The sequence below is a fragment of the Furipterus horrens genome, unplaced genomic scaffold (assembly GCF_987537825.1).
Source record: "Furipterus horrens unplaced genomic scaffold, mFurHor1.1.pri manual_scaffold_3, whole genome shotgun sequence".
In the NCBI taxonomy this organism is placed as follows: Eukaryota; Metazoa; Chordata; class Mammalia; order Chiroptera; family Furipteridae; genus Furipterus; species Furipterus horrens.
Window position 1 is genome coordinate 165,498,243 of NW_028327173.1, and position 22,490 is coordinate 165,520,732.

A 22,490-nucleotide genomic window follows, 5' to 3' on the forward strand; every position below is an offset into this window, starting at 1 on the left:
TCTTTTCTTAGTTTAGTTCCTTTTTGTGGATAGGTATTAATCCATCAGCAATCCATTATATTTTAGGAAGGGTGGGGGGGATTATGTGAAGGGCATGACAAATTGTTAAAAGAAATTTGGCAATACTGTTAAAGGAACATCTGATATACTCTGGAGAGAGCTATGTGAGGATTATTGTTAAACAGAGTAGAGCTCTCTTGATGGAATATAGTGGAATTTAAAGTCATGGATGATTAAATGACTAGTGGAACACTGAGAGGATTTGATCTTTTCTATAGTGCCTATTAAGAGAATTATAGACATGCCATGCTGGCTTCATAGAAGATTCTGGAAATAATTCAATTTTTTTTTGTTCTGGGCCTACATTTCTATTTACAATATGTTCTTTCTGTTCCCCTGAGACATTATTTATCACAAAAAATTGAACAGAGAAATGGCCTGGATATGACTTGAAACCAGGCTTCCTTTAAGCAAATATATTTTGAAACTGAGAAAAAGGTGGTGCAGATGTGCCAACTGATTAAGTGTCATTTGCCAGTCCTTAAACATTCTTTTCTTGAAAATTCTTTCAAAATTACAATTCACGTTAGAGGAAGAGGAATGCATATCCAAAATGAATGGTGGCCATTGGTGGTTTTTTTCAGTGTGAAGTGATGCAGCATTTTAATGTGTTCAGTGTATAGGAAGGCACTGTGGGTAGCCTACATACCATAATAACAAGAAGGCCCCTTTGTCATGGATTTAAAAGTGCTTAAACTGGGTTCCAGTTGGGCAAGGGCAGTACTTGTCTCTGGACTCCTGGCACCTAATTGGAGCCAGCTCATAGTAGCCTCACTTATAAAGCAAGGCAAGGGAAGAAAGATTTCATTAAAACAGAATGCCCTTAGAAATGGCCTAGGAAGACCCGGACTATCTGCTGTGGCAATCTGAAGCTCCATCAGTACTCACTTGGAGTTGGGGACAATGTGAAATTCCTTCTTGAGGGAGTGCAGTTGGGAAAGGAATTTTTGTCTCAATTGAGTAACTTTCCCTGCTGTTTAGTATGCATACTCTTCTTGAGCAGTTAAAGATGCAGAAGAAAGGCAGCATTGTTTAAAGACAATTCTCCCAGGCTGCTCTTGGCAATCTTTTCTGAACCTGTAGGCCCTGCCGCAGTCCACATGTCAACACAATTTTGACGTTCAGAATTTGGTACCCTGAAGGGGGTATGCCATCTCGCTGGAGCACTTGTGTTCCTCACTAATAGTGCCACTGGAAAAGGCATTCTGTGCAAGCTTGGGTGTTTAGAAATAGTCTGCTTAAAGATGCAATGTGCTATGGGGCATGTTATAGACGATCCCAGTGAGCACAAGACAAGTGATGGTTTTCAAAAGGCTGAAAGAGCCTAGGACAGGTAAGCCTCCTTCTGTGCATTTTATAAGGAGGAGTTTTTGTCTCTATTCCTTGCTTCTACTTGGCCAAAAGAAGTGGGCTGAGCCATCAACTGGCATACTTAGGCTACACAAGCTCCTTTTGTTCCCCTACCTCTTGAGCAGGTCACATGTGTCTCTCTCTGCCTGGATTTGTCAAGCAAACCTAGAGCCGAGCCCAGGAAGAAGACTGGGGTGGATACCCATGGCTGATCATTGAGAACTCCCATCAGTTTCATTCCCACTAGCTTTCTACGGAAAGGGCCTCCCACAAGGTTGCTGGAAACACCCTTTGTTGTTTGACTGGCTCTTGCAAAAATGAAACTTGTACTCACACTGCTCTGGGAAAACCTGAATTCTTGATTAGAAGTTTTCATGATTCTGTTAGCCTCTGAATAGCAAGGCAGCCTGCTATAGGGCAGGATATATGAATTGCTGTAGTGACCAAAAGTTATATTCGGGAAGGAACAGGCACGATTGGTGGGGTCCATCCACACTGATGTAAGTGAACCTCTGGAAGTTGTTGCTCTTTCTTTAATTGGACATTGTTATACCAGTAGGATTTTAAAATGGTAAACGATTTTAATGCTATGCCTACTGAAGGCTCATCAGTTTTTTTCCCATATCTTTAACCTTTAAAGGTCTATTTTGAAGAATCTCATGTACCTTATGACTAATTTTTGACATGATTATTTCCTAGGTAGGGAACTAATGAATGGGCATCACTTTCATGGAGGGTCAAGTACTAAAACAAATAAAGCATAGTTTGGGCAAAGTAGGGCCAGTGGGATGGAGACAGAGTGCGGCACGTGCCCTAGCTTTGTAATCTTTATGGTTCTGTTTGTCTTTGCCTATGATGGGCCTAGTGGGAGGCCCCATGACAGGCGGCTGTGCCTTCAAGAATGTGCTGGTCTAATGTGTGAATTGGAAGGTATTGCTACTACTCTCCTGAGCTGAGTAAAGCTTTACAGTCCCCTTGATAAGGCTGCTACTTCCTTCTTTTTTTTTTTTTTTTTCCCCCTAAGACAGAATAGGCACTGTTTTTCTAGGAAATGGCATTGTAGCTTGAATTTACTAAGTTTGACAGTTTTTCTTAAATGCCTTCAAAACATGGAGTTGCCAAAAACAAATACTTGAGTTGCTGGCTTCCTCTTGAAAGGATGTGAAATTAGTTGTTAGGCTTTGAAGTTTCTAAGGAGAAAGGCTGTCCTTGTGACATAACAGGAAGAGCAATGGGTAGAGAGTCAGCCAGAATAGCAAGCCTCTGCTACCGACTGGTGCCTCATTTCCGTCCACTCGCTCTAGGCTCTGGGCACCAGGTTCATTGCCATAAGCACTGGGCCTGCTAATACATCGACTGTCCTTAAACCATGAATTTCAGACAGGAATCAACTGCACTCTTTGATTCTAAAGTTGGTAACCGCAACTCTGTTGATCCTTAAAACTCATATTGTGTGTCATCTGTTGCTTGGCTTCTGGCCCAGCTGGAGGAGAAGACAGAGGGTGGCTATAGATCCAGGTTTGGAGATGGAACTTGGAAACATGAATGCACAGGCAGGCGGTGAGCACTGCCAGTTGCAAACATGCCAGTCAGTGTGAAATATAAAGGCTGGGTGGTAAATGGACTTGGACTTCCCTGTTTGTCCCTTCCCCTCCAGTCACCACCATACTGAGTGTTTTGTTTGTTCACTTCTTACTTTCTGTTTTATATCTCACATATGAGTGAAGTCATATAGTCCTTGTCCCTGCCATCTAACTTATTTTACTTGGCACGATACTCTCAATATTCCATCCATGTTGTAAATGGCAGTATTTCATCCTTTCTCATGGCTGAGTAATATCCCATGGTGTATATATACCACACCTTTATCCAGTCACCCATCGATGAACGCTTAGGTTATTTCCATGTTTTGGCTACTGTGAATACTGTTGTAATGCGCATAGAGGTACCTATATCTTTACAAATGAATGTTTTCAAAATTTTCAGGTAAGACTCAGAAGAAGGATTGCTGGGTCATATGGTAGCTCTATTTTTGACTTTTTGAGGACTCTCCATACTGTTTTTCATAGTGGCTGCATCAGTTTATATTACTACCCACAGTGGATGAGGGTTTCTTTTTGGACTTCTCTGTTTTTGTCACCTCCGCCTCCCTTCCTTACTCTTTTTCATTTGGTAACAACTCTGATGCTAATCCTTTCATTTTAGCTGTCATAGAGTCCAGAGATGGGTTGGAGAAAAACAATTTTGTGAAGCCCAGGAGGTTTTTACTTTACAGCTCTGTTTGCTGTGTTTTCATATATATGCTTTATTGGCTGCTCACTCCTCCAAGGCCCAGAGCTTCATACCGCATGGCCTGGCCTCTTCTATCTGTACTGCCTTCCATCCACGTGGCCAGTTTTTGAACTCTGCTGCGACAGTGATAACAAACTGCCTTGATAGCCATTTAAAAAGTCTTATTTATTTTTTTAATTTCAGAAGTAATATGTGTTCACTAGATAATCTTTTGAGTTGTAGAAAAATATAGAGAAGAGAATAAAAATCGCCCACTAAGAGTAGAACAAGGGGCTGAGCCTCCTAGGAACTGGCCCTAAATTCCGTGTCAGCGTCATTGAGGTTCAGACTAACCACCCACAGACACTGACATCAGCAAGGACTTATGCACATATCTTGATCCGGTTTGTATTTAATCTACATTAACCTTGAATTTTTTAGTTACTGAAACTTTTAGTATTGACCCCTCTGTTTAACCCAAATGTGCTTTTATACATTGAGAGACCTTCTTAAGTGGTTAATGGATTCACTCACTGCCATTGCCCTTTAAAGCTCCTTAAGCAAGTGATTTTCTTTCTGTGTAGTGAAAGGGAAATTACAATGCCTGCCCTCCTCCTCAGCCTTTCCCTTCTTGGAAATTCCCAGGCAACCCAGCGGCCATGTGCGTACCCTTGGCTGTGCTCCGTGGAGCTCCCACGGTATGCCTTGCCCCATTTCCTTTCTTGGCTCTTCTCCAGTTGGGGCCTTCCTAGAAGGGCTTTTTCCTGCTCTGAATTTATGTTTGTCTCCTTTTTTTGGTTCCCTCCCCTCTGTCCTGTGAGAGCGTCCGAGAACAAGGACGAGTAAGGAAGCCTTAGTAGCTGCCAGGAGCGTGCGGTAGTTTTGTAGTTGGGCTCGCACCGCTTCCCCAGTTGTTCTCTCTTGACAGTCTCCCTTAGATTCCTACTACTCAGCAAGCTGCAAAACATCAAAGACCTCAGGATCTGAATCGAGGAAAAGAGTACCTGGGTCTGGGTGCCACATCTGCCTCTTTCTTGATCGTTGCATTTTTGAGCCTTTATTTATCCATCAGTGGACTCCACTCCATGTAAAGCTCATGAAAGAACTGTGTAAAGTTGTAAATTACTCTGTAGAGATTTTCTGGTTTCCAACTGTTCTTCACTTCTTGGCACACAAGGTAGTAGCTCTAGATTTTATGTTGTTTTTGTTTAACTCTAATAGGTCCCTCAAGTAAATGGAGATAGATATCATATTTATGGATTGGAAGACTTAATATTGTTAAAATGTTCTTACCCCAAATTTACCGACAAGGTTCAAGGCAATCACAGTCAGAATCCCAGAAGGGTATTTAAACAAATTTTTTTTCTTAAGACATCAGCCAGCCGATGTTAAAATTTATACAGAAAAGCAAAAGACTCAGAGTAGCCCCAAAATGTTGGGGTAAAAAACATAGTTGAAGGGCTTATACTACCTGATTTCAAGGTTTACTCTAAAGGGACAAAAATCAAGACAGTGTGGCATTGGTGTAGGGATAGACATTAGATCCATGGACCAGACTAGAGAGTCCGGAAATAGACCGCATGTACATAGTCATTGGATTTTCATCAAAGTGACCAAAGTAATTCAGTGGAAAATGGATGACTTTTGAATAAGTAATGCTAGAACAATTGGTACTCTATATGAAAGAAAAAAGTAACCTTGATCTTTAGCTTACACCATATAAAATAACTCAAGATAGATCATAGGCTTAAAATAATTTAAAAAACACTGATAGTTCCTTTAGGCTATTTATTTATAATTGACATGAAAGAGGAGCAGTGTGCTGAGTGTTGAAAGGTTAGCAGAGAAAGAAGTGTTGTTTTCTTTTCTTTTTTGACTCTAGCCCATTCTTGACATTGTCCTCTTTTTATTGGGTAATAATGTAAACAAACAAACAGAAAGCTGTGCTTCTTGGTGATATCTTCAGATGAGAGATTTTGGTTCTCCACTTGTCCTCCACTTCCTCTCTTATTTTGCAAATAAGTCTTACTTTATCTTGCACTGCTCATGGAAGGTTGTCATAAATCTGGTTTACATTCACTTAAACAAACCTATTTTAAAATGTACTAGGAAATCCTGACATTTAAAAAATCCTGTGGCATCATGTCAATAAGCAAGGAATCCTTCTGTTTAGCCAGTGTTCTTCCGGAGGTTCTATCCTGAGGGTCCGCCCACTGGAGCCCATCAGCCTGCCCTCTAATTGGGGTCTGGGGTGGGTAGCTCAGCTGATGGGCGGGTCCTCAGCTCTGTAATTTATCTGTGGCCCCAGGCTGGAGCACTTCCTTAACTTCTCAGAACTACAATGTTGGCTCTGTTTCATTTTAGACAAAAACGTTAGATGTTGGGTGAAACTTTGAGTCTGTCTCCCTCTTCCACATGCTCTTTAAGGACTGCTTTGTAACATCAGTAGGGAACACATTAAGAAATTTACAACAGGTAGGTGAGCAAGAGTGAAAGAAGTTTTCCCTACACCCAGTCTGTGACTTACACTTTGGCCTTGTCTGCCTCTGAGGAGGAAGAGAAATTGGCTGCTTTGAGTAGCCTGGACTTGGTTGCCAGGTTTAACAAAGGTCATCGAATACCTAAAGCTACTTACATGATGACTGAGTTAGTGATAAATCTATGATCGTTCTTTCCTTTATTCTTTTCTTTTATTGAACAGAACAGCTATCTCATAAGCATTTACTTTTTGGCAGGCACTGTTCTAGACATGGGGAAAACCAGTATAAATGAGACCCATGGAGATCCAGCCCCCCCATGGAGTCTATGCTTCAGGAGTAAAGTTTTCTGGTACTTTTCTTTCTTGTCTCTTTCTTCAAACACGCTGCTCAAATCCAGCCAACTGTGCCATCTCCAGGAGGAAGGGACCTCTCTGTCCTCTGAAATCATTTGTGTGTGTTGCAGGTTCTGAGGGTGGCAGTTGTTACAGCACATAGTCTAGTAGCAGTTTGTGAAGGGGCTTAGGCTTTGCTCCAGAAAACTAGACTGTGGCATACCTTTTCCAGGTGTGTTGAGGGGAGGAAAGTGAGGAGACTCCAGTGGTGCTTTCTGAGTAGGAAATGTTCCGCAAATATTGACGGAGCAAATTCATATCTGCATGGGATAATCACATGAATCATGCTACGGACATCCAACTGGAACCCAACTCTTCAGACTAACATTTTGAATTCCTAGGAACTAGGTATGATGAGATCCCTCCTGCCAGGAGACCCTTTGGTTTGTTTCTGGGGCATTCTTAATCTGAAAGCTCTCCCAAAGGCTGGGGGAGTCTTAAATTGGCAGTGTGTCTGAAGCAAGTGACACTGTCTCGTGACCTTCCCCCGGGGTCTTGCATACTTTGATATGACAGAAGCAGGCATTGCTCTATAGTTATAAATAACTACGCAACTTGAGAGTTGTACTCTAGGGCCCCAAGTTAAAACAGCTGATTCCACTCCTGTTATAGAGCAGAAAAACATCTTTTTGAAATCATGTGTGAGCAGAATGGCATTCAGACAGGAAATTAATCTTCCTAGAAATTATACCAGGAAAGCAGTATATTTCCTCTTTAACCCCCCCTTTATGGCATGTGTATTTTTTTGTCACTTTAGCATATGTAGAATGAATGAATTACACATTATTTGTATTTACTGGTGATAATTAATAGCTTTACTTCTTTTTAGTTCAAAACCACTTGCTGAGCTATGTGTAAGTGGTTTAAGGATTAGCAGGAACCTTAAAAACCATTTAATTCAGTGTTTTCCAAAGCACCAATCCATGAATTGGTCTAAAAATCAACAGGAGAAAAATACTTCTTATTAAGATAAATTTATTCAAAGAATTGCCTTTTATTGAAAAATATTGTTCTACCTACTTTTAAAAAATATTTTAAAGTGGCTTCTTTTAATGAAATGATAGTTTGCAGTGGTTTTCTTTTTCGAGGTGAGGAGGGCATTGAATACAGTTAGCACCCCAGTTAGGGAAGGGGTGGGCTTTTCTGCTGTGGAATACCAGAGTCTGGTAACCATTCTCCTGATGGAAAATCCTGTTTGATGCTTGAGTTGTCTTCCCGTGATCACCAAGTCCCCATCGAGGAGGGTGCTTGTGTTGTGAGTCCTCTGCCCCAGGCTGGTCCTCTGTTACGCAGCTATGGCTCAGGTTGTGGAAAAATTGCTGTTCTGTGGGACTTTCATAGCCTGAACCCAGACAAATGCCTGGAAGACAGAGAACGGGGGTGGGGTGGGGCAATGCACGTGAGCTTTGGGTCAACTGTTTGATGGTGTCCGTGGCCAAAGCAGAAAAGCCCATGAGCATGTGTTAGTGCCCCAAGTTAATTGTGTGGTAATTAAATGCTAGCATGGTTGATCAAAGGAAGTATGTAATTGAAGCATAATAAAATGTGACATGTTTACTAAGCAACTAAGTTGTCTTTCCAAGGATATAGGCAGCAGTGGGCAGGAGAAGCACAGATGTCTTTAACAGGCTATTTTTTGCACAGTTTTGCCCTCCTGTCTTCTAAAGATGATATATAAGGTACTTCTCTTAAAAATAAAAGCCCAAATCCCATATATACCATACTTGAAAACCAGATTCATAATTTTATATAAAATAGTATATATTTTATAGTACTTTATTGTTGACATGCAGAATATTTACTTTTTACCGTTGGTAAAATTTTAAGGGTTTTTTTTTTTTTGGCTGTAGATATTTGGACTTTTTTATTTTTTAATAGTTTGTATTTAATGAGGGAATCTCTAAGACTAAGATTCTCTATAAATTCTCCTTAATTGGTATGTTAGGTAGAGATAAATAAATATACCATTTACTTATACTGGTAAATTTAAGTATGTGATGTTTCCTTCTAGATGAGTGAACATTTCAGCCCCATAGATGTTCACTGAAGCAAGTATATATTTTTAATGGGCAATTTAAAACAAAAGTGACCAAATTGGTATCAAGTTGAAAAGAAGTTCATGGAAATGAAGTTTATTTATTAAGAAAAGTAACTTAACTTTAAATAAGTAAAGTTTTCATAACTTAGTTATTATCTTAAAATCTCCTTGAAAATTATGGGTCTAAACTTTGAGCAAAAATTTTTAGTTAGTGCAAAATTATTTTAAACTCATATTTTCCTGTTTAGATTTTTTTAAATGTAATAATTACTTTCAGACCAGTGAAGGTATATATATATAGCCATTACTTGCCTCTTCCTTCTGTGAATAGAATAATAAGCTAGGCTCTAATCTCAGTGTCCTACTTATTTAGCTTTCCTAACGACCTTGTGAGCTAGGTACTGTTCTTATCTCCATTTTATAGATAAAGGGACTAAACTGCCAAATAGTGGAGTCAGGATTTGAACCAAGGACGTCTGGCTTTAAGATTCAGATCTTAACTGTTACCCTGTACTGCCTGTCTCCATATGCTGGTCATGCTGACAGTGATGAACTTGCAGTGGTTTGGGAACTTTTAATGGCTGCTGAATAAAAATAATTTGGCTTTTCTGTAAGAATTACCTTTAAAAAAAAAAAATGACCCATGTATGTTAATAGCTCAGTTCAGGTAGCTGAACCTATTTGTTTAGCCAATCATGAATAACAGCATTTGTTACATGTAGTTTCATTGATCATGCTCCATTTCTATTATTTATTTCATAAATTTCTATCTTGTGATCCTAATAAATGCAATCATATCCAGTTGGCATCTTCAATCTGTGTGATTTAGCAAACTTTCAAGGATCTTCCAATAGAATCTATATTCCAGAGAATGATTGGCCTTGGATTCCACTTGGGATACACTGGCTGGGTGGCGAGTGTACATTTGCACCCGCATCCTTGCCTTCTTTTGCCTGGACTGCGAGTGCTTTGCTAAGACTGGCTCCATTTGGTCCTCTGGGTGCCACCCTGTTAGCATCTCGCTGATTCCACAGCCAGGGAGGAAAGGGGGTGGGGGTGGGGCTAGACTAGTCAGGTCTTGGCTTTCACTGGCCTCAGTTACCAACAGGACCACTGATGTGCAGGGCGAGGGGTGGGGGTTGCTTTGCTGGGCCACCTCCCTTCCTGGAACTCCCTCCCTCCACTCTGCCTCATATTGCTTGGGCTCCCTTTAGAGAGAAAGCGAGAAAGAATTCAGTGGCTTTTGATCCGTTGTCCACATCTTGTTCTTTCTCAGTTAGAAAAGGAAACACTAAGGCTGGGTTTGGATAGGGACACATGTTTCAAATTCTGTATTTAAAAATCTTATTTTTGTAAGCCGTGTGCAACAGAATATTCTTAATACATAGAAAAAGTTTTAAGGTTGGAAACCTCCCAATAGTCTATTTTTTCATTCTTTCTGATGTTGTCACTGGCAGCTTTAGTTAAGCACCTTTTCCAGAATGAGCTACTAGGATGTGGTCCAAAGGCCCCAAATGGACTGTTTCAGTGTCATGGCTCATGACAGTTGCTGCCAAACCCTCAGGGCAAACTCGGGGAGTCCGCCAGAGCACACTGTCTCCTCAAGGGCCCAGGGCAGTGGGTGCAGAAGCTTTGACCCTGTGGTGTAGTGACCCAGAGGATGGGAGCACTAGGCTTTCAGGTCAGTTAGACTTGGGTGCAGGTTCAGTTTCTTAAGCTGTGAAGTAGGGACATACTGAGGCTTACCTTGTACAAGAGTTGCGATAATTTAGATAATGAGATGCTATAGAAATGGGTATGTTATGATAATATAGGGATAATAATACATGCATCTTGCCTGACGCATAGTAAGACACATCACTTCTTTGAGCTGAGCTTAGGACTTTGCATATCATTTAATTTGTAAGTTATGGTTGTTGGCATTTGGGGTCCCACTTGGAACCTCTGTTCCTTTATCCCCACTAATCCATGCCTGGTGATGTTTTGCCTGTCCCAGGGTGGTGCTAGGGTTGGGTGTCTCATAGTTTGCAATTGTAAGGTGAAAAGTGAGTGTACAAGCAAGGCCTTGTATCTGCCCCCTGGATACTCCAGGCCCTTGAAACAAAACTCAGAGAATTAATAAAATGTGTTTTATGGATAGGAAAGAAGACAACTTCCAGAGAATCCAAATTCGTGGTACAAAGTGATATATGCTCTTCCCATGTCCAGAAAAGGTAAGTGCATTTAGAAGTGTAAAAGGTAAAATGCACAGATTGTCCCTGGCTGCTTAGCCCCAAGTGTATAGTATTTACATTTATAAAGCACTTTGACAACAGCTTGCTGCAACATTAGTGGAATTATTATTTATTGTGTGCTGTCCATATCCAGGCTCTTCAATACATCCTCCTTCTGTCCTCAGTTTGGGGTGACCTCCAGCCGTGGGCCTCTCCTGCGCTTGTGCTGTTTCCAGGAGAGCGATGAGGGTATCATGAGGCTACCACTAGCAGCACTTGGTACTGATGACATATGAACATGGTACAAATACAGGCATCAGAGGAGTCTGTCAGTCTGTTTTTTGTGTTTTGGAACATTTCTGAGTTAAAGAAGAAGAGTTGATAGGCATTGCCTGTACTTTACCATGAAAAATTCAACACTCCCCCCCAAAAGGGTTGGGCCGAGCTCCAAACTGCCCACTGGAGGCTTGTGAAAACTTCTTTGAATTCTCCTTTTTTTTCCTTACAGATATTTGGGTTTTACATGCCATCCCATAGTGCATTTTATCTGTTTAAATGTAAAAATATTTTTCTTCCCAGATGTTAGAGGAGGATTGACTTGCCTGAAAGAGATGCCACTTTCATCTCTCAGCTTCCCTAACGCTGTGTACCCCTTTTGGAGAAGGAGAGTCCCTTCTGCTTTGACAGAAAGACGTTCTGTGGGAGCTATAGTCATGCCTTGTGGCGTTCACCCCTGAATGTTAAGGATTAATCGCTATTTTATTGATTGATCACTGTGGAATTTCTAGAAATTTATGTATCTAACTCAGGATGAAGCTATTTGTTTTCAGACTGTTCTCTTGAGCCAGGGTGGAATGAGCAACACCATTTTCCTAGAGTTCTTATCTTTAGTTAAAAAATAGGTCTTTAACTTGCCTTCTGACAGCCTCTTTTGAGTGTTTTTTTTTTTTTTGAGGTGCCAGCGTCATAAACCAGCAGTGACCCTGGTTGGTTCATTGTATCTCTGTGAAGGACTGTGACTTACATACCATTGTATGGTGCCCAGAGTTTCAGCATCTAGTTCTGGCCTGTGCCCACCAGGACACCCTTCACTGACCATCAGGCTCTGTCCTGGGTCAAAACCAGAGGCCGAGAAGTCTGAGATTAGTGCAGTTTGATTGAGTATTTTATACACTTGCTACATTGCACATTCATATAGCCCCCTGATGTCACTGAATAACAGTGGGAAATTTTAGTCTTTTAATGGTGAAATGCCTACATTTCATTGCAAAAACCATCATTTCTAGGGCCCTCTGGCTGAGTTTATTCTTTTTTCTTTGAGTGTCTCATATCTGGGCCTTCCTTGGTTCAGAAATATCTCTTGCTTAAACAAATCTCTTTTTTAAAAAAATTTAAGCTTTTCTTTAGTCCTGATAACATTTTGAGCCCACGTAGCCCGGCAACTTCTAAAAAGACCCCATAATTGTCAAAGAAACAGAACACTGTGGAGGCTTTTCATAACTACATCAACCATTGTTTTCCCTGTCAAGATATTTATTGGTATATTTAACAAATATAGATAATTGCTCAGAGGAATGATTTTCTCTCTTCTAATGGGTGGTTTTTGAAGTTTTGTAATTGGGTTTGCTTGGTAGACAGAGCCAACTGTTGATAATTCTTGGGTTCCCCTTGCATTAAGGGAAATAAAGAAAATTAGGTATATCTGTTTCTTAGAAGGGGAAACCATCCTACAAAAGTCTCCTATATTGCACTGCTGGTTTGGGCCACAATGTTTGGGGAAGGGCACTCCATGGACATTTGCAGACCTCCATTGCCGTTCTCTCCGGCTTGGGTTGGTAACATCTGTTTCCCATTCATCTAGCTTGTAAAATTGAACATTCAGGCTTTGTGACTCATGTCCTCCTCTTTCAGCCTTCATTTCAAGACCCTTCATTATGGACTGAATGTTTGTCTCCCCAAAATCAATATGTTGCAAACCTAACCCCCAGTATGATGGCACTCGGAGTGTGCATGAATGGGAGTAGTGCCCTTATAGGAGAGACCTTAGAGGACCCTATCACCCCTGCCACCATGTGACATCCCAAACAATAATATGGTCATTATCAACTAGGAAGCAGAACTTCACTAGACACCAAATCTGCTGGTGTCTTGATCTTGAACTTAGGGCCCCCAGAACTAAGGAAACAAGTTATTATTTAAGCTGCTGAGTCTATAGTATTTTTGTTATAGCAGCTTGAACTGTCTAGCATAACCTCGAAGACTCCTCATTCTCAAATGAATGACGTATAAATCCTATGAGCTCTTCTCACAAGGGTGACCTGTGTCTTCCTATTCCTGCCTCATCTCCCCACACCACCTGTGCTCAGTCCAGCCAAAGGATCCTTTTCTTATGCTGTGTAGGTCCCTGTGCCTTTGCCATGTTTTCCCTTTGCTTGTTGTACTTGTCTAGCTGTCACTAGGCATTGATGTCCACCTCATTCCCCAAAGCCTAGCTTCAGCGATTCCTCCTTTGGGGAGCTTTTTCTGGTCCACTCACTGCCTGCCTGTCAGTTCATGTCTTCCTTGTTTGAGCCTCTGTGACATGTCTCACCACAGTGCTCGTGTCCTTCTGTTTTGTCCTAGAGCTCCCAGCTCTGTTGTAATGTTGGGTTTCCTTTACCTTTGGGGTGGTGGTGTCCTGTAGCCTGGAGTCAGTGCGGGCAGTGGAGGGAGTGTATCCTGTAGCTATAGAGACCTGGGTTGACTTCCTGTTCCTGTTCCTGAGTTGTGTGTCCTTGGACAAGTCATTTAACCTCTGGTTACCCTATCTGTGAAATGGGCCACCACTCTTACCCTGTGGGGTGCTTGTGAAAATGATGAGTGGCATGGGACAGACATATAAAGGGCCTAGCAGAGTGTCCCATACATGGAAAGCATACAGTAAATGCCAGTTCCTTCCCTAGTCCTCAGTCCTCATGAAATCTAGAAGTACGTCTGCATGAAATTGGTGCTCAGTAAATAAACTCCTAGATTCAATTGGCATAAAAGCCTATAACCTAGTAGTCTGTGGGAGCTCTGACTGTTGGCTCTATTTCATTATTTCTGTTTTTATTGGGGGCAGAGAATGTTCCAGATCTCTTACATGTTAATCCTTTCCCCACCCCAACCCTGCATTGACACGAAAGAGAAAGACAGTTCCTTTTTAGGAAGTGGGAAGATACCCCAGTATTACTTTTCCTATAATTTGGAGGACATACCTTTCTCCATTTTTGCTTGAATTATATGCATAGCGCACACAGTGACTTGTCCTTTTCCCTCGTGTCACAAATCTCTTGAAGGCTACCAGCTTAACATGCACACATCTCCAACTTTTTCTCGGTTCTTGCCAGTAATTAACTTCCCAGAGGCTCTTTTATTACTGGAGAGCAAAACTTTTGAATAGACTATGAACAAGGTTTTGCCTGATTTCTTTATGTCAGTAGAAGTATGAAAAAATAACCATAAAACTGCCTCCATTCTGTCAGTGAAATATAATTCTGTTAAAAAGGTCAAATACATGTGATGTCTTCAAGAAAATTCCCAATGGTCTCTTTTTTAAAAGTATGTATGATATGTTTGGAACAAAGTTTTAATGTTTTTTTTTTTCCCCGCCTCTCAAAACCCTTATTGGGCAGATGAGGTTGTTTAAGAGTGGTAATTAATTCAGAGTAGTCATTCTCATGCAAACATAATCTGACCTTCAAGTACCCTTGAAGAAATGTTAGCAGTGCATAGACATCGACATGTGACCAAGGGAAGAACATGGAAATGGCACCAGTCAGTTTGATGTATTATTTCAAAATATGGAAATTAAGTTTGTGTCAGGTTGTGATTATAATTGAACTGTTAAAGACTCGGAGAGTTGTAAGTTGCATTTAATCTCTCAGAAGCTCTTAAGTGAGTATTCAACAGATATCGTCTCTAAATGGCTGGCATAGCTCATGAGAAGAGTTAAATCAGCTTCTATCTTTATCTTGTTGGGGTGTGGAATGAACAAACTGGGCAAGCGGAAACTTTCCCTGAAGAAAGTGAATGAGCAAGATGGGTTTTCTCTTATATACCTCATTTGCACCAAGAAGAGCAGAAATGTAAGTTTTTAACGTTCCGGCAGGAGGAGCTGGTAGGGTACAAAGTCACAGGTGTGGCGTGCTAGAGCACCAGTGACTATGAACTCCCCTCGCACCTCTGATTCCTTATCTGTCCGATGGTGCTGCTGAGCTAGAGGAGATCCGAGGCCCATTCTAATGCTAAGATTTTTATCATTTTCAGTTCTTCGATTTTTGTGATTTTTCTGTTTAAATCTATGTGGTAGATGGCTGTCTTCAGTCACCCCCCAGTGTAATTTTTAACCCCCTTCCAAATGAAGTTTATTATATGTTAGCTAATGCTGTCAGCTCAGCATTGTGTGTGAGATTCATCCATGTCATTGTTTGACATATTTGTTCTTTTATTGCTGTATAGTAACCAGTTGTGTGAACACACTATAATTTCTTCATTTTACTGTCAATGGAAATTTGCAGTTTCCAGATTTTTTGCCAAGGAGCCAGTGACTGTAGTACTGCTTTCTGGTGCACTTGAGCACAGGCATTTAAGCTTTCCCCTTTTGGAATATAAGTAGTTCAGGGTCCTTTCATTTGTCAGAGGTTCGCAAACTTTCTCATGCGTATTGTCACTCTAAGAAGTGCTGGAAAGCTTGCAGGATTGCTGTTTACATGGACATCCTTAGGCTATCTGTGTAGACATGCTTCCAGTGACTAAGTGATCCGTGTTACAGAGAGAACACCATATGGTTTCTGTTTTTTTATCTTCATTTTTACTGCCCTGTATACATGTTTGTATGTGTTTTATATCAGGCTCCTGTGAATTCTTTTGGCGGTGGAGAGGTCCTAAAATATAAATAAAGCCAGCAGAGCATGCTTCACATTCCTCTTGTGGGCACTCTGCCTTTCCTTTGTGCACCATACCAGCTACGCTTGTGACATGTCCCTCCCATGCAGCGCCTTACTGAAACCCATGCTGGCAAATGCCTTATGCAACAGGATCCCAGGTGGGAAAGGGCACCTCCAATGTAACATGGCTGTGACCTGGAGGTTGCTGACAGCTGCACAGGCAAATCCCAAAACTGACGACATTGAGAATGAGACTCTTTCTTGAGGTTTATCCAATCCAGCCATCTCTTCTTACAGGTGGAGATGCGAGTTTAGAGAGAGATAGTTAGCTGTCCATGTTGCAGCTTCTCTTAAATTATTTATTGACTGAGGGTAAGGCAGTATTGAGAGAGGGCTTGAGGTCAAAATGGCAGCATAGGTAACCATATCACACAACCATATCAAAATTATGCCTAAAATATAGAACAATTGTCACTCAGAACCATCAGAAATTGTTGAATGGATGTCTGACAACTATGGAATTACAGAAACCACATCCATCCAGATGGGTAGGAGGGGCGCAGGCATGGAACAGGCAGGTCCCTCACTCACGTGTTGTGGATAAAAACTCAGGAGGGATATCTTCGGAGCGAGGAGTCCCAGCCCCACAGAAGGCCCCCCAGCCTGGGGTTCCAGTGCCAGGAAGGTAAGTCTCCACAACTTCTGGCTGCAAAAAAATAGCAGGGATTGAGTCAGTGGAAGAAACTTCAGGAGCCCCAAGCGTTTCATTTTAAAGAACCCACACACAAACTTACGCAGACTCACTCTCTCTGAGCTCTAGCATCAGAATAGCAGCTTGAAAGGCACCAGTAGCATATAGGGAGAAACTGAATTGTTTGACATCTAGGTGAGCAGAGGCCATTGTCCCTTTTCTAAACTCTCCCCAACAGATCTGGCAAGCTGGTGCCATATCTTGAGTTCTTATCAACCTGGCTAACACTGTTTGGCCCGCCTTTGAGATCTCCCAAGACTCTGCCCCACCCAGGCTGCTTTTCCATGTGAATGGATGGTCTTGGCTCATGCTTCACAACTTTCTAAATTCTAGCAAAAGCTGGCCTCAAGGAGCCCCAGGCCTAGCACTAGCAGCAGCCTGCTTAGACTCACAGCTTGGCTTTGCCTGGGAATCTCCAAGTCCAGCAAAATAGCAACCATCTCAGATTGCTTTATAGCTCATTCAGGGTGGCCCCAGGCAAAACACAGGTGGGGACTGACCTTGGTCTGAACCACCCAGGAAACCCTGGGCCAGTGCACTCAGTGGACAGCTACAGACCAAGTCAAAGCACCACCACTCTGCCCCTGCACAGCTGATCCTCCATGGAGGGCAGAGGTTGGTGGTCAGTAGTCACAGCCAGTCCTTGATGCTGACTGGCCTGGGTAAATTCCTCCAACTGATCTGCCAACAGCAATCAAGGCTCAACTATAAGAGGAGGGTGTACTCAGGCCACATGAAGGGCACAACTCAAGTACCCAGCTTGGGTGATAAGGGAGACTGTGCCATGGACCCTACAGGACACCTGCTACATTCGGCCATACTACCAAGGCACAGAGTCAAAGCAGCTCTACATAATACATAGAAACAAACATAGGGAGGCTGCCAAAGCAAGGAGACAAAGAAATATGGCCCAAATGAAAGAACAGATCAAAACTCCAGAAAAAAGAACCAAGTGAAATGGAGATAAGCAATCTATCAGATGAACAGTTCAAAACACTGGTTATTTGGGTGCTCAAGGAACTCACTGAGCATAAAAAAATTCAGTCAGAAATGAAGCGTACACGTAATTGAAATACAGAACAATTTACAGGGAAATAACAGTCAAGTGGATGAAGCTGAGAATCAGATCAATTATTTGGAACATAAGGAAGAAAAAAGAATCCAAAAAATGTGGAAAGTATAAGCAGCTTCTTGACAATTCAAGAGGTCCAACGTTCACATCATAGGAGTGCCAGGAGAAGAGAAAGAGCAAAAAAATTGGAAATCTACTTGAAAAAATAATGAAAGGAAATGTCCCTAATTTGGTGAAGGAAATAGACATGCAAATCCAGGAAGCACAGAGTCTCAAACAAGATGAATGCAAAGAGGCCCACGCCAAGACACATCATAATTAAAATGCCAAAGATTTAAGATAAATAGAGTCTTAAAAGCAACAAGAGAAAAGAAGTTAGTTACCTACAGGGGAGTTCCCATAAGACTGTCAGCTGATTTCTTAAAAGAAAATTTGCAGGCTAGGAAGGATTGACAAGAAATATTCAAAGTCATGAGAAGCAGGGACCTCCAGCCAAGATTGTTCTACCCAGCTAAGCTATCATTTAGAATGGAAGGGCAGATAAAGAACTTTTCAGACAAAAAAACTAAAGGAGTTCATCATCACCAAACCATTATTATATGACATGTTAAAGGGACTTGTTTAAGAAAAAGAAAAGAATCAAAACTATGAACAATAAAATGGCAAAAAATACATATCTATCAACAGCTGAGTCTAAAAAACAAACTAAGCAAACAAGAAGAACAGACAGAATCATGGTTACAGAGAATGTTTTAATGGTTGTCAGATGGGAGGGGTGTGGGGGAATGGGTGCAAAGGTGAGGGAATTAAGAAGTACAAATAGGTAGTTACAGAAGATCTGGGAATGCAAAGTACAGTATAGGAAATGGAGTAGCCAAAGAACTTATATGCATGACCCATGGACGTGAACAATGGTGGGGGGATTTCATGAGGGAGTGAGGGGTCCTGGGTGGGGTGGGGGGCAAATGGGGAATATCAGTATAACTGTAATAGCATAATCAATAAAATATAATAAAAAAATAAAGAGGGCTCACAAGTTATTATTGATTTTGAGCAACGAGAGCTTTTAAATTAGTTGTAGAATAATATGTGATTTTCTGTTTTTTCTTCCTGGCAATTGACACACAGCATCCTACCCACCTTGGTATGTGTTCTTGGTGTTTTTATGTGGGCTGTGGGTTTATTTTGGTCCTAATCACATTACCCTAACATCTAGTTAGGACTTGTGCTGCTTTGCCTGAAGGATTCTACATTTCACTCGAGATTTGTTTTGACTACAAATAAGACAAAAATTATGTCAGACTAGGGAATGCTTCACTCTATGGGATTGTCAATGACCTATAATTATCTCGTTTTTTTTATTTCAACTTTGGGTATATGTTTGCTTCAAGGCTGCTGCTGCAGCCTTGATTTCCATTTCTTCCCCTTTTATTTCTTCGCAGGGCTGAAGGCCTACATCCTCTGCCTTTGGTACAGTCATCCATGCCTGCCTTGCTTAATTGGATAGAAGCTCTGGTAGGCAGGTGATCAATCACATCACTCACTACTCATTTACCTTATGCTTTGAGTCATTTCTGGTAGCTGTGCCTAGAAGAAAGGTGTTTTTGAGCTGCTTGTTTGAGTTTTCAGGTAGGAGATTGGGTAAGCAATTGCCTGATAAAGAGGCAGAATTTTATTTTGATGAACTTGGTCCTGAGTTTTCTTGTGAAGGGGTAGGCTGAATAGAGAAGAGGGAAACAGATTTCCTGTGGGCCATAAAGTAATGGTTTTTACTCTAACTGCTGATGGAGATTGGAAGACAGTGAAGAAGCAGCCCCCCCCCGACCCCCATTCACCATGTGGGCAGCTCCTCACTGGTACTGTTTCACTGGAAAACCAGTGAATACAGATGAACAAGCTAATCAGATTACAGTGGAGGGTGGACGTTATTGCAGCCAAGGACAGGGAGAGGTTGTGTTACTAATTCAGAGCATACTGAGCTCTCCCTCTCCTCCTGTTCTGCACCTCGAGCTCACCCCCTTTTTGTGCCTGTGCCTTTTCTTTCATTGTCTGTCTGTTCCTCTTTACTGCTCCTTAGGCTCACTCCTCTCTGCTTGTCCTGCCATTTTTCTTCATATCCCAAGCTGCCATTAGTAGAAAATCACAGTAAAGTTTGAAATATTTGTTCTGTTTGGAATAAAATGTGAGGTTTCTTTCTTTCTCTTTCTTTCTTTCTTTCTTTTATTTTTTATTTTTGAATGGCTGAGTTAATTTTTTCTAGAAACAAAGAAACCCCAAGCAAAATCATCCCTGCTTTTCTTCTTCAATTTGTTAGGGGTTGTGGTTGTTCACCTCCAGTTCCTCTTGTAGGGCGTCGGGAAAAATGAGCTGATGATTGTTGCTTGGTAATGAATGTGAATAATTATTCCCCACTTCAACATTTAAATTTTGTGCATGTTAATTTTTTAGCAAACATGACTTTGCCCTAGAGATTGTATGAGGACTCTACTTTTGTTCTAAGTCAAACATACTGTTAATATTGTGATAAGAGAATTACCAACGTTACTTACTCTGAGAAGCTAACATGTAACTCTTCCGCAGGTAATACTGATCTGATGGTGCAAAGGTTTACTGGACCTGTTGAGCAAATTTTTTCATCCTCCTGCCCCCTTTCTTTCTTTTAGTTAATGAAACAATTGAGAGGCACAAAAGCCTCATCCCAGCTCTCCTATTCACTTATTTAATATCCCTGCACGTATTACTGTAACTGTTTAAACCTTAGTTTTCTCATCTGAAAGATGGGAGTAATGATTTTACCTATCCATCAGGTTGCTATGTGGCATGAGAAGCTATATAGTACACTTATTTCAGGCCTAGCACATAAATACTCAGTAAATGCTGGCCAGCAGCACTCCTTTTTAGTTACTTATATGTAAGGCAGGAAGGGAGCATGGGGCTCAGGGAAGTAGGAAGACCACAGCTTTTGAAGACAACCAGACTTAGGTTCAGATTTCAGGCCCCTGGCATATACTGGGAAAAACCAAAGGCGGCAGGAAAAGAGGAAGACCAAATACAAGCTGGAGTGACTCCATAAAGGAAGTCATCACCGTGAATATAGAGGAGCTGAGCAGGGCTGTTGAGGACAGGACATTGTGGATGTCACTCAACCATCCGGTCACTGTAGTTGGACCCAACTCAATGGCATATAACACACACAAAATATACTGTTGGGCAAGATTTTAAACTTGTCTGAACCTCAGGCTCTTCAACTGAATATTAAAGTCCTATCTGTCTCTTCAGAGTGTTTTGAGGACCAAATGGGGTAATGTATGAAAAAGTATGGTACACAGTAGAGAGCCACTGTTAGTGTTGCCTTTTGAGTGTGGGATAGAAGTATAATGCTAAAGAAAGAGATTATATTTACAATTTATTGAGCACTTACATGTGTCATACAGAGTTCTAAGTGTGGTTGGAAGTATTATGTAAGCTTTGGAACAATTTTAAGTGTAGTTACTACTATTCCCATTTTATTGGTCAAGAAACAGAGGCACTGAATAGTTAGGCAACTTTACTGGGGTTGTAGTTTAAAGTGGCGGAGCTGGGTGAACTCACTCTGCAGGCTCCAGAGACCATGGTATTGACTGCAGAGTTGGGACCTTAAGCCAGGTCAACTCTTTCCTCCTGACTGTCCTTAAGGCAGGTATCACCCAAATCATCAAAGCTGGGTGGAGGTAATGTCTTTCTTACTTAGTTGGTCAATACCTGATAAGCATTAATAGGAACCAAGTCTTCACCTCACCCAAGTTGATTTTTCTGTTCCCGCTTACAATCTTATTTTAAGCAGCAACTGTAATGGCTCCTAAATAAGACCCTGAGGGACTTTGCTTCCTGTGCCTTTTCAATATAAATCATTAGCAGGAAATGATGATAGCAGATTGAATAAGCTTAACCATGGAAGTCTGCCTTTTTGCAAAATGGAGAATTTGGAATTGATGATTCCAGTATTCTCCTACCTTCATAGGCTGATGCAGGGTTTTTCAACTGCTGAAATCAGGCTGGAAAGAAAAAGTGATGGAAGAAAGGCAAGTGGCTGTCATTGATGGCGCACAAGGAGTATAATTTGTGGCAACTGATTTCTGTTTGATGGTTGAAGACTATAAAATCGGCTATACAATTCTCAACAAAGCTTAGGCTTTTGAAGGGAGTATATTATGTGCATGTGAAACTGAAATTGTATTTCTAAGAAAATAGTTATGAAGTTTTTAAAAAGTCTTTTAGTGAGTATCTAAAAAAAGGGGGAAGAAATGTTTGAGCCAAGAACCGAGGAATACATACTGTCTTTCTTTGGGGATCTGAAAGCTTTCTCATTGTAGAATTATGTGCCTCCCAAAGTTGGGTTTATTAATTGTCCATTCTGAAGAAAAATGGCATGTGCCTACCTTCCTCCTTCTTGGAAGAACTTGAACTTTGCCCCTGAAGTTTGTTGAAGGCACAAGATTGACTCATGCTACATGTGCACAAATGTATGTATATATACAGTCACACAGACTTCCTTTTTCTTTTCTTTTTTTTAAATTGTTGTTCTATTGCAGGTATCCCATTTTCCCCCCATTGCTCTCCAGACTTTCTGAAGTAGCTAAGAAGGTAATCCTCATAGTGTCCATCCATCCTTATTGCATGGGAAGTACAGAATTGTGAATCACTTTTATTTCAACTTCTCTATTGGCACTGAAACAATAAGTCAAACTTTTCTTCTTTCTTTGAAACATAAATTGTAACTACAGTGCAGGGACCAAGGAGGTGGATAAACTAAATTACCATATATGTTGTAAAGTGGGAAAAGGAGCATCCAGCTGCAGACTTAAGGGGTGCAGTATTATTGAACTGTTAGCTTTTTTAAAGTATACAAATTTAGCTATTGTAGACATTGTACTTACTAGCGGGGTTGGATGGTGCAGACTTGGACAGATAAGCTGC

At 41.2% G+C, this 22,490-nt stretch overlaps 1 protein-coding gene across 1 annotated transcript in view; it reads left to right on the top strand.

Annotated features, from left to right (window-relative positions):
* Positions 1-22,490, top strand: part of TLN2 (talin 2) — a 426,734-nt gene that overhangs the window by 92,084 nt on the left and 312,160 nt on the right. The window contains exon 4 of the mRNA XM_090270695.1: positions 10,732-10,804. The gene's annotated coding sequence lies outside the window, so the exon portion shown is untranslated. The remainder of the gene's footprint in view (positions 1-10,731; positions 10,805-22,490) is intronic.